Source organism: Sphaeramia orbicularis, chromosome 6, assembly GCF_902148855.1.
Source record: "Sphaeramia orbicularis chromosome 6, fSphaOr1.1, whole genome shotgun sequence".
NCBI classification, from domain to species: Eukaryota; Metazoa; Chordata; class Actinopteri; order Kurtiformes; family Apogonidae; genus Sphaeramia; species Sphaeramia orbicularis.
Window position 1 is genome coordinate 10,051,399 of NC_043962.1, and position 16,878 is coordinate 10,068,276.

General features: G+C 34.1%; 1 protein-coding gene across 1 annotated transcript in view; it reads right to left on the reverse strand.

Annotated features, from left to right (window-relative positions):
* The window catches only part of syt9b (synaptotagmin IXb), a 156,443-nt gene that overhangs the window by 138,369 nt on the left and 1,196 nt on the right, over positions 1-16,878 (reverse strand). The gene's annotated exons all lie outside the window — the stretch shown is intronic.

The window sequence follows — 16,878 nt, forward strand, 5'->3', positions numbered from 1 at the left end:
GAACCACTGGATTAAGACATTCAGCTTTGATTATTAAATCCACTTTTCCACCTTATCCCACCCACTTTTTGATGCAGAAATGTGAAAAAAAAAAAAAAAAAAAAAAAAAAAAGAAAAGAAAAACAGCTGAATGGAAATGTAGATTCTAATACTTTAGTCTGTTATTGTTAGCTTTGGCTCCGAACATTAGCAAATGAACCTTTATTTTAACTGTCAGCTCTAACAATGTGATTAAAAACAAATTAATTTATTGATTATTATGAATCCGTGTGTCATTTGTTCATTCATTTTTCAATTTAAAACCAAAAATCCTCATTTTCAAAACAACAATGAAAAATGGATCGTTTTTCCATTCCCGATTTTGTGCTCAAATAAATGGAAAAAACTGATAATGAACGTTTCATCCGATTTTGCTATTTTCAATATAGTTAAGTTGTCTGACCCGAAAGTAGTCATTACGAGGGAAAAAATAAACAGATTTTTCCGAATTAACGAGATACTGTTTTCTGAAAATATTTTAATTTTTTTTTTAATTAATTAATTCAGAAAAACAGAGCCGAATTAATCTTTTGTGTGAATGCAATACGCTTCCGTACGTATCAAACAGCTGCTTAATTATAGCAAAATATTCCTCCAGTCCCGCCATGATTCCGTTAGTTTATTTTTTTCCCTAGGAAACGACTACTTCTGAGTCAGACAACTGAACTATATTGAAAATAGCAAAATTGGATAAAACGGTCATTATCTGTTTTTTCCATTTTTCATTCGAGCACAAAATCAGGAAATGGAAAAACAAACCGTTATCAGTTTTTCATTCTGGTTTTGAAAATGAAGAACAAAAAAAAACGAGTGGTTTTTTTTTGTTTGTTTTTTGGTTTTAAATTGAAAAATGAATGAACAAATGATACATGGATTATTATGAATGATTACACTGGTCAACAACAAATTTATTGTTGAAGTTTTTTGAGCTGATTTAGGATCTTTTTGGTGTGCTGAATCCAAAAATCACATTAATTTTGCTCAATCAGGTCAACTTTCTGAACTATGCTACATATTGGCTTTTTAACATTTTTGCTTACATTTATGGGCATTTTCACATCATATGATACAAAATTCTTTCATATTTCTTGCAATAAACGAGTTCTGAAGATTTTACTTCTGCCAATTTGTGATTAATGTTTTTTTTTTAATATTACAGGTGAATGAAATGGCTTCGACTAGAAGATCTTGCAAAAATAAGCCTGACGTATTCTGCTACATCTGCGCTGAATACACCATTGTACCTAACAGGAATCAAGTGATCAAATGATTTTTTTTTCTCTTAAAACCTATTTTGGGTGAGAACTATATAAAAAATCAACTGATAAAGTCACAAAAATGTCATCAATTTTGTGAGAAGATCAAATTTTTCAAAATCAAATTAGCAAAAAAAACCTGACCTGATTGAGAAAAAAAGATGTCATTTTTGGATTTAGCGGTGCAAAATGGTCCTAATTCAGCTGAAAAAACCTAAACAACTTGCAAAAAACAGTTTTTTGTAACCAATCCAGTTGAATGAAGTAGATGACAACTATCTAAAGCTGAACTTTCCAGATATGATGATGTAATTCACCCTGATGTGGGGTCGACAGATGATGTGTTTGTATCCCAGTGTCAAAATAACAAATCATTTCTCAATATACGCCATAGGGCTGAAAACCATAATACAAGACTGGTAATGGACTGAGAAACCCAACCAGATAACAACCAGATAGTCTGTCAGCATCAGGTCAGAGAAGTCAGATATTCTATGTGAGTTATATTGTGTAAAATACAGGTTCCAACACAAGGACATATGTAGGTGTGAAAGGAAACGAGGGCATGGAGATACGACCAGAACAATCCAATATGACAGGTCACATTCAGAATATATAGAAGGAATGATGGGATGTGGTGGTTTAGGGAGGGATGTCTGTAATATTGAAAATGTGGGAAGATTCTGAAGGGAAAAAGTAGTGATTACTAGGCTCAATAGGACAGGTCATGTGACGGATAAACAGACAAATGGATGTTGTGTAATCAGCCAGGGTGTGTTGGAGGTAGGGTCCGCAGAGAAGGACGTGAAAGCAAGCACTGAAATTTCCTCAGAGAAGCATTGTGGGAAATGGTCAATGAAGTAATGAAGTTCTGGGGAGAAGCAGGTTTACTGGTGAGAATTTAATTTAGAGCACAGGTGTCAAACATGCGGCCCGGGGTCCAAATCTGGCCCGCCAAAGGTTCCATTCCGGCCCTGCAGGATGAAAGTGCAAAAATGAACCTGAACAGTCCAGGTTGTCCAAATCATTTTGGTTCAGGTTCCACATACAGACCAATGTGATCTCCAGTAAAAATAACAACTCAATAACCCATAAATAATGACAACTACAAATTGTCTTTGTGAAAAATTATGTGGAAAAAATTTAAGTTAAAAAATAAGATTACACTGTTAAGATATTTACACTTACAAAACTATTCTTTCACAATAAAATGCAAATAAATACATAAATAAAAACAAAGATGAACAACCCGAAATGTGCAATTTTAACAATATTCTGCCTGTTATTAAATATTTTGTGCGTTTATGGATCCACTGTGATCTGTAGTTGTGTTAATAATAACAGATGTAATATTATTGAAATTGTTGAAATTTTAGTTCCAAACTCCAAAATTTTAACAATATTCTGCCTGTTACCAAATGTTTATGTAACATTGTGTGTAATGTACATGTATAAATAATACGTCAAGGCATAATATTGTTAAAATTGCACTAATTTTTCAAATGAAATTTCAGTTTTTTCAGGTTTTTCACATTCTTTGTAAAATGTAAATATTTTCATAATTTAATTGGGTTTTTTTTTTTGGTACTAAAACAAAAAGAAAAACTTGGATTTGTCATTATTTATAGGTTTTTAAGTCATTATTTTACTGGTCTGGCCCACTTGAGATCAAATTGGGCTAAATATGGCCCCTGAAAAAAAATGAGTTTGACACCCCTGATTTAGAGGGTTTATTTTATTTCTATTTGGGGTTTTTTTGTTTGTTTGTTTGCTTTATTTTTTCTCACACCAGCTCAGTTACAATTCTTTAAAAGGCAATGATGGAATTTTAGCCACACGATGCCAAAAACAAACACTGCGGCTTTAAACCATATAAAAAGCCACTCAGCATCAATCATTCTTTTTTTTTTTTTTTTTTTGTTACCAGGGTTCATACGGGTACGTGAAATCCTTGAAAATGCTTGAATGCAGGAATCATGGAAGTTCCAATCTCTACTCATTGAACACTGTGAAACTGTTTGTTCCAAAGTTAAGGACTGAAATAGGAGGGAAATCTTTTCGGTTTTCCGCCCCTGATGCCTGGAACAAGCTTCCATCTGAGCTCCTCCTTCAATCACTGATACTTTAGACTGATTTTAAAGAGAGGGTCGAATCTGTGGAATCAAGGCTGTTGGTCTGTAAATGTTTTGACTGATTGTATATGTCGTTTTGTCTGTGTTGGTAAATGCTTTTATTATTGTATCATTATTATTAAGGTCTTGCATTTAATACCTTAAAAAAGTCTTTAAAATGTATTAAATTTGATATGGTAGGTCTTATGTTATGTTCCCATAAAATTGTTGGCTGTGTTGTGTTTAAATGTGTCTGTTAAATGTCCAAACTGCAAAGACAGCAACTTTAGTCGACTCAGTCTCACCTGTTCCAACCCGACAATTAATACTGAAATTAGGAACCAATTACACTGGGTTACAAAAAAATTTTTTTTGCAAGTTTTCTAGGTTTTTTCAACTGAATTAGGACCATTTTGCACCGCTAAATCCAAAAATGACATCTGTTTTTTTCAATCAGGTCAGGTTTTTTTTGCTAATTTGATTTTGAAAAATTTGATCTTCTCACAAAATTGATGACATTTTTGTGACTTTATTATGATTTTTTTTATATAGTTCTCACCCAAAATAGATTTTAAGAGAAAAAAAAATCATTTTCTAACAGGATGTATTTATTATTTATTATGTATTCACTGCAGATGTAGCAGAATACGTCAGGCTTATTTTTGCAAGATCTTCTAGTCAAAGCCATTTCATTCACCTGTAATATTAAAAGAAACATTAATCATAAATTGGCAAAAGTAAAATGTTCAGAACTCGTTTATTGCAAGAAATATGAAAGAATTTTGTATCATATGATGTGAAAATGCCCATAAATGTAAGCAAAAATGTTAAAAAGCCAATATGTAGCATAGTTCAGAAAGTTGACCTGATTGAGCAAAATTAATGTGATTTTTGGATTCAGCACACCAAAATGATCCTAAATCAGCTCAAAAAAACTTCAACAATAAATTTGTTGTTGACCAGTGTTATCATCAACTTTGCAGACCCCCGATGGGAAATCATTACATAACATTCAGCCCAACACACGTGTCTTTTACATATATATGGATTATTGCTGCTGCTGTTTAAATCACAGGTTGACCAATGTTACCACTGGCTGATTCATTTCACCTGTATACTCATACTGACACTAGTCGCTTTTCCATTGACCTTCAAACTGTGCAAATATAACTTGCGCGTAAAAATTTACCTAATGGAAAAACGACATTTTCACCAAAAGTCTCATTTTTCGATTGAAAGTTTTTGCGCTGGCAAGAGGTGGTTTTTCGTTCGTAGCGCAATTGGTATATCACACAAAACTGCAATGGAAAGACCTTTTTCGCAACTAGAGTCAGGTGAAGTAAAAAAACGGATGTTGACGTACATTACAGCAAGCGAAGAAGAAGAAGAAACATGTTGCGGTATGTGTGGACACACCAGGAAACCCAATCATTTTTTTAATTTAGGATGAGATAGAGGGGTAATATAATAATAATAATAATAATAATAATAATAATAATAATGAATGACTTCTCGTGTCATCTCGCGATAATAAACAAATCATCGCATTTGTGATTTAATGGAAAAACCAACATTATGCACTTCTGTTTTTTCGACATGTAGTAAATATCGGTAATGTTTTGCGCAGATGCCCAATGGAAAAGCGACTAGTATTCTGGTTTGGTCACCAACATACGTTATGACATAAACTAAATGTATAGACGTGTACAGTGTCAGGTCAACAGTTTCTATAGGTTAAATGTGTCTCTATTGACCGTCTCCTGCGGTGGATGATGGACTGATGCAATTTCTATTCACTTCTCAGGCTGTATTCTACAGAAGTGTAGCTCAGACTCGTCTCCTTTTCTGTTTCTGCATCCGACTGAATGAAAACACAACACGTTTTAGCTAAATACACTTGGTCAAATAGCCAGCAGGCACTGGACGAAAGGCGTCACTGTGGGTGTGATGTCATATGGATACTGTGAATAGAATCTGTTTTCAGTGGCGTTAAAGTCGGATGAAGTTAACCTGTTTAACCCTGACCATATTTTCAGGGGAAAAACGCCTAAACAGACATACCCAAAGTAAATGAAGAATTACTTCACAATAATAAGGTTCTTATGGATGTTCTTGGTGTCTATGGACATTTAGAGACCTCACAGAATCTATTCCCATTGTCTAAAATATTGTATCTATTACTCTGCCTGAGTAAACTGTAACAAACTAAAAGAGAAATTGGAATTTTTTATCCTCGCCTGTTTTTTTTTTCGGCTGGATTGACGATGATATGCATAAATTAATTGTTCGTGTCGGAGATTTTTAATAGCGTATATTTCACCCCACAAAGATTAAAAATCATGTTTGAACATTAAAGTTTGCACTAAAATACACTTTTGATGTACTTTTATTAACATTAGGGTCTAAACTTTGAGCAAAAGTTGAAAAAAACATTCATTGTCCTGATTTATTATATTTTTATAGTAGATGAATATTAACCTTCCTCTTGTGTTAGCTTTTTGTTACCATCTCTTATGTTAATGGGTTGGTTTTGACCCATGTTATAAATCAGCTGTAAAATACACTAAAAACAATTATCTATCGTCCAATTTGTTTCTCATCTCCTGTTTACTTTGTTAGGCTTCCTTATCCACGAAAATATTGGTTTTAATATTTTTGGTGTGAGCCTCTGGGCCTTTTTTTTTTGTCAGCATACCCCTCGATGTGCACTCTGCAAGTCACCAACTCTTTACTGAATTGACCTCATATGTGTGGACATGCCCATCTTTGCTTGTTTTGTTTTTGTGCAGGTAAACTGGATAACAAGGCAAAATGAGAATCCCCTAAAGCTCACATGATTGGGAGAGGAGCTGGCTGTCAGTGTGTTGGCTGATGATTTCAGTTTTGGCTCTAATTATTGCTTTATAATCTTATTTTTATAACTGGGTCGAAACCAACCCTAACAACACAAAGGTCGTAATTTCAACCAGAGCATTTCTTAATTTAGTGGAAAAAAAAGTTTTTGTATTATTTTGTTGAAATAGAGGTTACTGACAAAGTCAAAAAGCCTTAATGCAATACACAAATTTGATGTGGTTCTTTTATGCATTTAAAACCTAAAATGGGTCGGTGCTGTCCCTAAAACAAGAGGAAGGTTAATACAATTTTTTCGGCCCGCGGGCGGGCTGATAGGGCTAAAGGGGTTTTAAATTTGATCCAAGGTTATCGTTAATGAAAACTAACAAAATGAGGAAAACTAGAATTGAAAAAAACATTTTCATTAACTGAAATAAGTAAAAATTATAATTAAAAGAAAAAACGATAACTAACTGAAACTGTATTGTGTGCTTACAAAACTAGCTAAAACAGATAAATATTAGGGTTCGTCACTTGTCGTTTAGAGTCGTCTTCTGGTCCCCACTCTGCCTGGAAAAATGGAGACTAAAGTTGTTAGAAAGCAGCTGAGTCCTGTCTGGGATTTATGTGAATACGACGGCGAAGAAGAGAAAAGTTATGAAAAAAACTAAAACTAATACTAGAACTACACTAAAACTACTATGAGAACAGAGGCGTACCTGGCTATCTTCAAGAAGCGCCTGAAGACCCAGCTCTTCCGAGAGCACCTCCTGTTCTTGCACTTTCAGATATTCCATTTTAAATATTTTAATAAGGTTTTTCCCAGGATTATCACAGATTTTCCCAGGATTATCTCTGGACCTGCTGCGGTGGTCCTGCCTCTCTCCTGCCTTCATCATCATCATCATCACTCACTTATCCTCAACTGCCTCCATGTGTCTCCCCCTACTCCCCCCTTCTCCCCCTCTCCCCCAGTCTCTATCTCTATCGCTCTCTTTTTCTCTTTCTTTACTCTCTCTCTTTAACCCCAGCTGGTCCTGTCAGACGTCCATCCTCCAGGAGTCATGGTCTGCTCCAGGTTTCTGCTGTTGAAGGGAAGTTTTTCCTCACCACTGTCACCAGTCACAAGTGTTTGCTCCTGGAGGATTCTGTTTGGTTTCTGTAAATTGTCTTAGAGTCTGGTTTTGACCAACTCTATATATAAAGTGTCATGAGATAACTTTTTTGTTGTGATCTGGCACTATATAAATAAAATTTGATTGATTGAGTGATTTGATTGGTTTTCCCCTGTAAGTCGCTTTGGAAAAATGCGTCTGCCAAATGCGTAAACATAAACATAAAACTAAGCATTTACAAAAAAACGAAAACTAATAAAAACTAGCAAACCTGCTCTAAAAACGAATTAAAACTAACTGAATTAGAGAAAAAAAAAAGTCAAAACTAACTACAACTAAACTATAATGAAAAATCATGGCTGATTTGCCATGGTGGGGGTCTGCGCTCTCAAAGTGCTTTTCTAGTTGTTCATGAGAAGTTGGATTTCAGTCACGGGAAAAAATGATTAGACCATCAAAAGTCATCAAAAACAATGGTTATGCAATCCAGTACTAACTCCTGTGTGTATCATGTGACTAAAACAGAAAAGAAAACATGGAATGTCTAAAAGCACTGTTTTTGTCAGTACAATGCCATAGATACTGATGGAAGAACTGAAGTGATTTTGGTTATTATCAAGAAAACATGGAAAATGGATAGATATCAGCTCTGAAATTAAACTACTATTAGCTATTTTTGTTGTTTTCATTACATTTGGCCAAACAAGTGAGTAATAGTGGTGCATTATAACTTTTATTGAAAGACACATCGATATAAAACCAACCCTTTTTGCTTTTCTGTGAAAAACTTTTTATTCAAATTAAAAATAACTTCGATTTTTTCTTGAAAAATATAAAAGTACAAAAATAGACTGTTTGTACGTCTGTTAGCAAGATAACTCAAAAAGTTATGGACGGATTTGGATGAAATTTTCAGGAAATGTTGATACTGGCACAAGGAACAAGTGATTAAATTTTGGTGGTGATCAGGGGGGAGGATGAGCTGAATTGGTGGAGGTCTGGAGGTCTTTTGTAGTTGTTAATGAGAAGTTGGATTTCAGTCGTGGGAAAAAATGATTAGACCATCAAAAGTCAGCAAAAACAATGGTTATGCAATCCAGTCCTAACTCCTGTGTGTATCATGTGACTAAAACAGACAGAAAAGGAAACATGGAATGTCTAAAAGCAGTTTTTGTCAGTACAATGACATAGATATTGATGTAAGAACTGAAGTGATTTTGGTTATTATCAAGAAAACATGGAAAATGGATAGATATCAGCTCTGAAATTAAACTACTATGAGCTATTTTTGTTGTTTTCATTATATTTATCCAAACAAATGTACCTTTAGTTGTACCAGGCATTAAAATGAACAAGAAATTGAAGAAAACAAGGGGTGGTCTAATAATTTTTTTCCATGACTGTAAACTGTTTAATACCTGTTGATCCATTAACCCGATCAATCTATGTAAATAATAGGCCTGTAACGGTACATGTACGTAGCAATGGACCACACGTATGTAGTTATGGACTGCACCCCCAGGTATATAACTGCGCGCCCCCTCCCACCCCCGGCTCTGACCAAAAAAAAAAAAAAAAAAAAATCCCCTGTGCACTCAGGCACACAACACAGTTTGTTCTCTGTCCTAAAATAAATAATTTGTTTCACTGTGTTGTCAAATGTTCTCTTCAGTTTGTTTAAACAGAATGCCAGTTTGTCCTCTTGTTAATGTTGCACTTCATGTGGAATTTTTTTGTTATTTTTCTGCAGAATGTGAACTGACAGAACTGTGAGTAGATTTTTCTTGTTTGTTCAAAACTACCTTTCAGGGAAAAGTGCAATGCTAAAGTTTAAAATACATTTAGTAATATTAATAATATATTTTATTACCTCCGCCAAGGAGGTTATGTTTTTGCCAGGGTTTGTTTGTTTGTCTGTCCGTTAGTGTGCAACATAACTCAAAAAGTTATGGACAGATTTGGATGAAATTTTCAGGGTTTGTTGGAAATGGGATAAGGAAGAAATGATTAAATTTTGGTGGTGATCGGGGGTGGGGGGGCCCATTTCCAACAAACCCTGAAAATTTCATCAAAATCTGTCCATAACTTTTTGAGTTATGTTGCACACTAACGGACAGACAGACAGACAAACAAACAAACCCTGGCAAAAACATAACCTCCTTGGCGTGGGGGGGCCCACGGGGGGGGCCACTGATCAGCCTTGGCAGAGGTCTGCGCTCTCCGAGTGCTTTTCTAGTTTTCTATTTGATTTATAGCAGCAGAATTATATTATTCCTGGTTTTCTATATTCTGTTGTCTCCAAAAATTGGGGGAATTTTTTCCACGACTGTAAACTGTTTAATAGCTGTTGATCCATTAATCCTATCAATCCATGTAAAAACTGATAATTAGAAGGTTAAAAAAAAAAAAAGAAGTTACACGTAGCATCACTATGACAACCAAGTACTCTAAAGTCAATACTATCCTGTAATGAAAACAGCCACCAGGAATAGAACCAGATACCCGAGTCGAGTCAAGCCGGTACCACAGAGTAGAAATATGGCTTAAGTCTACCCCCCACACACACACACACACACACACACACACACCCTCTCAGCTTTGAGGGATAGTTGTTTGTTGTGTGAAATTGCGTGCGTGTGTGTGCGCATGCATTTAGAGCAGTGTAATACAAAAGGAAGTGGGTCACGGCTCCTCAGGGGAACCAATCTGGTAGCTCCAACATCCTCTTCATCATACATGTTTAATAATGGACGGTAACATGTTTAAAGGCTGCAGCCTCGGCCGCAGCTGCTATTAACCAAAACCTCCATACGTGTAAACACTCGTAAACACACAAACACACTCATCCAAAGAACACCAGAGGGATGCGTTCATGCTATAGTAGGCGCATGTGCCATGTGCGTCATATATGGACCGAAATCCACTTAAAAAACACTTCATATGTTTGCTCATGCATAACATTCTAACACTGCAATTATGAAATAATCCAATAAAGTCATGTTCTCAGACTTAAGTGGTCTCTCTGTTATATGCTCCTCTAATGTATTCTGTGGAACAGTGCAGTCAAATTACAATAACGACCTAAAATGTTCTAATGTAAACGTAATGATTTGGGATTATATTTCCTTTGCACCAAACCTTTTTTTTTTTTTTTCCACATAGAGAATTCCAGCTCAAAGCCACGAGTTAACGTGGAAAAATATGTTTTGTGGAAAGCCACAACTGCAAAGTGCTGATAACTACGGTGAAATGGTATGGGTGGGGCAGTTTTCTCTGTGTCTCAGTTCATTCTGTGTTAGGAAGAGGACGGATGCTGCAGATAGACAAATACACGCCGGTGAATTTCAACTTCAGGCAACAAGTTCAGGCATTTTTAACTCTGCCAAGGAACGGTGGAGGTGATGTTTTCATTGGGGTTTGTCTGTTTGTTAGCAAGATAAGTCAAAAAGTTATGGATGGATTTGGATGAAATTTTCAGGTAATGTTGATACTGGCACAAAGAACAAATAATTAATAACACTGGGTTACGAAAAAAATGTTTTTTGCAAGTTGTCCAGGTTTTTTCAACTGAATTAGGACCGTTTTGCACCGCTAAATCCAAAAATGACATCTGTTTTTCTCAATCAGGTCAGGTTTTTTTTGCTAATTTGATTTTGAAAAATTTGATCTTCTCACAAAATATAATAATTAATACCAAAATAAGATTGGTAAGCACACTTTATGAAACTTGTGACTTGATTCCTGTTAGGTACAATGGTGTATTCAGCGCAGATGTAGCAGAATACGTCAGGCTTATTTTTGCAAGATCTTCTAGTCGAAGCCATTTCATTCACCTTTAATATAAAAAAAAAACATTAATCGTAAATTGGCAAAAGTAAAATCTTCAGAACTCGTTTATTGCAAGAAATATGAAAGAATTTTGTATCATATGATGTGAAAATGCCCATAAATGTAAGCAAAAATGTTAAAAAGCCAATATGTAGCATAGTTCAGAAAGTTCACCTGATTGAGCAAAATTAATGTGATTTTTGGATTCAGCACACCAAAATTATCCTAAATCAGCTCCAAAAACATAAACAATAAATTTGTTGTTGACCAGTGTTACCATTAACTTTGCAGACCCCCAATGGGAAATGATTACAGAACATTCAGCCCAACACACGTGTCTTTTACATATATATAGATTATTGCTGCTGCTGTTTAAATCAGAGGTTGAACAATGTTACCACTGGCTGATTCATTTCACCTGTATACTCATACTGACACTAGTCGCTTTTCCATTGACCTTCAAACTGTGCAAATATAACTTGCGCATAAAAATTTAACTAATGGAAAAACGACAATTTCGCCAAAAGTCTCATTTTTCGATTGAAAGTTTTTGCGCTGGCAAGAGGTGGTTTTTCGTTCGTAGCGCAATTGGTATATCACACAAAACTGCAATGGAAAGACCTTTTTTGCAACTAGAGTCAGGTGAAGTAAAAAAACAGATGTTGACGTACATTACAACAAGCGCAGAAGAAGAAGAAACATGTCGCGGTATGTGTGGACACACCAGGAAACCCAATCATTTTTTTAATTTAGGATGAGATAGAGGGGTAATATATAATAATAATAATAATAATAATAATAATAATAATAATAATGAATCTTCAGAACTCATTTATTGCAAGAAATATGAAAGAATTTTGTATCATATGATGTGAAAATGCCCATAAATGTAAGCAAAAATGTTAAAAAGCCAATATGTAGCATAGTTCAGAAAGTTGACCTGATTGAGCAAAATTAATGTGATTTTTGGATTCAGCACACCAAAATGATCCTAAATCAGCTCCAAAAACTTAAACAATAAATTTGTTGTTGACCAGTGTAATTTTTGGTGGTGATCGGGGGGGGGGGGGTCACTGATTGGCCTTGTCGGAGGTCTGCGCTCTCCGAGTGCTTCCAGTTATTAATCATATTGTTAGTGCTGACAGTCTAAATAAAGGTTCATTTGCTCATGTTTGGAGCCAAAGCTAACAATAATGGACTAAAGTATTAGAATCTACATTTCCATCCAGCTGTTTTTCTTTTTCTTTTTTTTTTTTTTTTTTTTTTACATTTCTGCCTCAAAAAGTGGGTGGAATAAGGTGGAAAAGTGGATTTAATTACACTGGGTTACAAAAAAATTGTTTTTGCAAGTTGTCTAGGTTTTTTCAGCTGAATTAGGACCATTTTGCACCGCTAAATCCAAAAATGACATCTGTTTTTCTCAATCAGGTCAGGTTTTTTTTGCTCATTTGATTTTGAAAAATTTGATCTTCTCACAAAATTGATTACATTTTTGTGACTTTGTCAGTTGATTTTTTATATACTTCTCACCCTAAATAGGTTTTAAGAGAAAAAAAATCATTTGATCACTTGATTCCTGTTAGGTACAATGGTGTATTCAGCGCAGATGTAGCAGAATACGTCAGGCTTATTTTTGCAAGATCTTCTAGTCGAAGCCATTTCATTCACCTGTAATATTAAAAAAACCATTAATCATAAATTGGCAAAAGTAAAACGTTCAGAACTCGTTTATTGCAAGAAATATGAAAGAATTTTTTATCATATGATGTGAAAATGCCCATAAATGTAAGCAAAAATGTTAAAAAGCCAATATGTAGCATAGTTCAGAAAGTTGACCTGATTGAGCAAAATTAATGTGATTTTTGGATTCAGCACACCAAAATTAACCTAAATCAGCTCAAAAAACTTCAACAATAAATTTGTTGTTGACCAGTGTAATCATTCATAATAATCCGTGTATCATTTGTTCATTCATTTTTCAATTTAAAAACAAAAAACAAAAAAAAAAAAACTTTTACCTTCTTTAAAAGGGTCCGTGATAATAACCCCAGGTAATACTAATGTGAATAGACCAGTAGTTCATATATGTGTGTAGATCTTCCGTCATATCCTGTTTACAAGTGCAGGGTTCCCTTACGTCCTGGAAAACCATGGAAAATATCCAGATATCAGCTCTGAAATTAAACTCTTAGGAGCTTTTTTTTTGTTGTTTTCATTATATTTGCCCAAACAAATGTACCTTTAGTTGTACCAGGCATTAAAATGAACACGAAATTGAAGAAAACAAGGGGTGGTCTAATGATTTTTTCCACGACTATAGGTACATGGGGTATAGTAATAATTGCCATAGATTTTAGTCCTGTCCGAATGGGCTACATAAGTAAAGATTACCGCAACTTTTACCTTCTGGTAAATGGTGATATGGTGATACTAATCCCATGTGAATAGACTAGTAGTTAATATGTGTGTAGATATTCCGTCATATCCTGTTTACAAGTGCAGGGTTCCCTTACGTCCTGGAAAACCATGGAAAATATCCAGATATGAGCTCTGAAATTAAACTCTTAGGAGCTTTTTTTCGTTGTTTTCATTATATTTGTCCAAAAAAATGTCCCTTTAGTTGTACCAGGCATTAAAATGAACACGAAATTGAAGAAAACAAGGGTGGTCTAATGATTTTTTCCACGACTATAGGTACATGGGGTATAGTAATAATTGCCATAGATTTTAGTCCTGTCCGAATGGGCTACATAAGTAAAGATTACCGCAACTTTTACCTTCTTTAAAAGGGTCTGTGAAAATAACCCCAGGTAATACTAATGTGAATAGACCAGTAGTTAATATATGTGTGTAGATACTCCATCATATCCTGTTTACAAGTGCAGGGTTCCCTTACGTTCTGGAAAACCATGGAAAATATCCAGATATCAGCTCTGAAATTAAACTCTTAGGAGCTTTTTTTCGTTGTTATCATTATATTTGTCCAAACAAATGTACCTTTAGTTATACCAGGCATTAAAATGAACGAGAAACTGAAGAAAACAAGGTTGGTCTAATGATTTTTTTCCACGACTGTAGTGTGATTGGTGTTTGTGTAACTTTCTTTTTCCTTTCGTTTGTATATTTACAAGTCATGACTCTCCAAATGCATACTCCAGTTTTAACCCTTTGTAGACTATGGTTGCAAATTCACCTCAATATTCCACTGTTTTTGTAACAAGGTGATCAATACTCTGATTATGTACGATCCCTGACCTTCATGGATCAATTAATTTTATGATATTCTACTGATTTATGGATCTTTTTTTTTTTTTTGAGTGGATGAACTGATCGATAGCAGCATCAGTAGCTTAATTACTATTATGTCAGTTTGACCTAATGTTACTAATTTGCACCACAGCTATTGTTTGTGTTATATTAACCCTTTCATGCATACTGGTCACTACAGTGGACAAGTCAAAAAGTTAAGGATATATCTTTTTTTTTTTTTTTTTTGGTCATTTTTGCCAGTTGTAAATAAAATTATGTCTGGTCATTTAAAAAATGTGTTTCAATTTACACAAAAAAAAAGTAAAAAGAAGAATGCAAGTGCAACAATCCCAACTGAAAAAATAGGCCAAAAATTAAAAAATATCTTTAACTTTTTCTTTGTAGTGTATATTCATGGGTATTGTTGTTTTAGTTCCATATCAGCCAAAACAGTGTACGCTAATGCATCATCCCAAACACTGTAATTCATACCATTACTGTAACTTTGCTACATAATGTATATCCCTCCAATGCTATTTTATCTAGATTTTCTAACTTTGAAGAAATATGTAACTTTTGTCATTCTTATCCTGAAACTACTTTACATGTATTCTTTCATTGTGTGCATTCTTCTGAATTCTTATCTAAAATTAAAAACTATATTATATCTAAATGTAATGAAAATATAGCAGTAACATCTCAAAATGTACTTACATGTTTTGAACATAAGTAATTTTGAATTTATTGTTAATATGATTTTTTTTTTTTTTTAATTTCATATACACAAAAATAAATGTGCCAAAACACACCCAAATTTTAAAGTTTGAGTTTTAAAACTATAGTAAATCACTGGAATTTATCTTTTTACAAGAAAAGTTCAAGCATTCTGACTATTTCTAAATTCAATGGGACTGAGTGGAACAGTTTTTTTCATTGCCTCAAAACTGGACGGTAATTGGATAAATGCCACGATGTTGTCCCGCCCCTGGATGCTCAGCGTCTCTGGGGGTGAATGGAGCTGTGGGCGGAGCTTGGCTGGGCTGGACGCTGAGCTTCCACGTGCTGATTGGAGGATCAGTCGTTTGACAGCTATTTTCAGATCTACTCCTTCACTGACACAGTTCAGTTTAATACTGTCGCACATTCTGTTGTGAAATGGAGAGAGAAATCACTACGAAATGACTTGTTCATTTCTTGCACTGTAAATACACAAATATACAAATCACAAGGAAGGGAGGGTCCGAATTTATGTTTAACACTTTCATGCACGAATTATGAGAACCTTAATCAAGATTTTTTTTCCCTGAGTGTTTTTATTTCTCTTTAAACATGAAAAAAACAATGTGATTGAAAAAATTCTTATTAAAAAAATAAATAAATAAAAAGAACAGATAATATAAATAAAAAGTAAAAAAAAAAAAAATTAAAAAATAAAAGAGTAGAAAAATAAAATATAATAATAATGATAATAATAATAATAATAATAATCAGCTGGACACCATGCGTTTAATTTTTGAAGCAACAAAACATGTATTTACTGATAAATTGTGTGAAAACTATGGGGTAACTATTGTGATTCTGGGGGTTTATGCACAGGGGAGATCTACACAAGGTTACCAATTCATGTCAGAAAAGATATGTAGTGTCTTAAAACTTTCATAAAGATATGTGTTAAAAAAAAAAAAAAAAAAAAAAAACATGAATACACAAGAGAACAGCTGTAGAATAGCTGTCCACTGTAATGACCAGTAAGCATGAAAGGGTTAAATAACGACTATTTTATTTATTTATTTTTTTAATCTAAGCCGACAATGAGCTTCCCCTGTCTGAAAGACGAGCAGCCAACACTGGTTGTCAAAGGGTTAAAATGAACAATCACCACTTATTTTAACCTCTGCTTGACAGGAACAACACAGATAATGACATCTTTGTACACACTTGTAAATAAATGTGGGCAGAAAGGGGTTCAAATCCTGTAAGAATATAATAATAATAATAATATTATTATTATTATTAAGGTTCCAATTAAGTAGAACATTTAGTTTCATTTCTAAACTTTTAAGAACATGTTCATTTTTTTTCCCCTTTTCAACAACAACAAAAAAAAAGGGCTCCGGGTCTGTTTAGGATTAGAGTCTAAAAGGGTTAAAATGAACAATCACCACTTATTTTAACCTCTGCTTGACAGGAACAACACAGATAATGACATCTTTGTACACACTTGTAAATAAATGTGGGCAGAAAGGGGTTCAAATCCTGTAAGAATATAATAATAATAATAATAATAATGATAATAATAATAATAATAATAATAATAATAATAATAATATTATTATTATTAAGGTTCCAATTAAGTAGAACATTTAGTTTCATTTCTAAACTTTTAAGAACATGTTCATTTTTTTTCCCCTTTTCAACAACAACAAAAAAAGGGCTCCGGGTCTG